The sequence below is a fragment of the Macaca nemestrina genome, chromosome 18 (assembly GCF_043159975.1).
Source record: "Macaca nemestrina isolate mMacNem1 chromosome 18, mMacNem.hap1, whole genome shotgun sequence".
Taxonomy (NCBI): Eukaryota; Metazoa; Chordata; class Mammalia; order Primates; family Cercopithecidae; genus Macaca; species Macaca nemestrina.
In genome coordinates this window covers 3,149,650-3,151,053 of record NC_092142.1, presented here as the reverse complement: position 1 = coordinate 3,151,053, position 1,404 = coordinate 3,149,650, and positions in this window count along the sequence as shown.

Sequence of the window (1,404 nt, the reverse complement as noted above, 5' to 3'; positions counted from 1 at the left end):
ATAGGGTCTCGCTTTGGCACCCAGACTGGAGCCAGTGTAGTAGTGTGATTCTAGCTCACTGCAACTTTGAAGTCCTGGGCTCCTTCCACCTCAGTCTTCTGAGTGTAGCTGGGTCTACAGGCCCACACTACCACACCCAGCTAAGCTGTTTAAAATTATTTACTGTAGATAAAAGGTTTCACTTTGTTCTGCAGGCTGGTCTCAAGTGAGCAGTTAGCCCCAGGCCTCCTGCCAGATGCTGCAGCCCAGCCAAGTGGTCCGGGAATTCATAAATATTTTTTAAACCTGTGAATATACACTTCCAGATTTGTGATTTCGTTGTATGCAGACTGTGCTTCAAATTAGGAAAAGTCCAAACCCACAACAGTCTGGTTAATGACACGCATGCAGAAGTGACTGAGGGGAAGTGAACTGAGGTCAGCACCTGATATGTCTGAGGAAAGAAGATGAAGCGATGGGTGGATGGAGGGTCCAGGACATAGACAAATGCAGTGACACCCACACAGGAGAATGCTGAGGACAGGAGAGGCAGGGAGTGCATGGGTGTCACTGTCACCTTTTACTCTCCAATATGTCTGAATTTGGGTGGTAAATGTAGGGGAAATGTCTGTTGGCTTCGTCCTTGGAGGACAGCTCCCCAGGGCCCATCCTCAGCTTCCGCCATCTTGGTCCGTCTGGACCGTCCATCCTCGAGTCTCAAAAATTCCAGGTCCTCCACATGGCTCACAGTGGGGGCCGCAGTCAGGAACTGGCCTCCCAGACCAGTGACGCACCCACAGGGCTACTCCCTCTGCAGCCTCCCAGGGAGGGCTCAACCACTTCTGGGAAGGAGACGAGCAACTGACTCAAACCAGTGTGGGGCTATTCTAGTGTCTGACACCATCGAGGGCCTCGTCCGGGCTGGTCCTCATGTATCAGTCCATTCTCATGCTGCTAATAAAGACATAACTGAGGGTAGGTATTTTATAAAGGAAAGAGGTTTAATTGACTCACAGTTCAGCATGGCTGGGGAGGCCTCAGGAAACTTACTATCACGGCAGAAAGGGAAGCAAACACGTCCTTCTTCACATGGTGGCAGTAAGGAGAAGTGCCGGGCAAAACGGGGAACATCTCTGTATAAAACCAGCAGATGTTGTGAGAATTCACTCTCTATCACGAGAACAGCAGCATGGCGGTAACTCACTGCCCACGATTGAATTACCTCTCACCAGGTCCCTCCCACAACATGTAGGAATGATGGGAACTACAATTCAAGATGAGATTTGGGCAGGGACACAGCCAAACCATATCACCTCAATAACACGGACTGGTTTCCCCAGCAGACGGCTGGTGGCCACAAACATTGTCTCGCTCCTCCCTCCCAACAGCCTCAGGCGCTGGGGTGTGCTAGGGGCCTGTTTACTC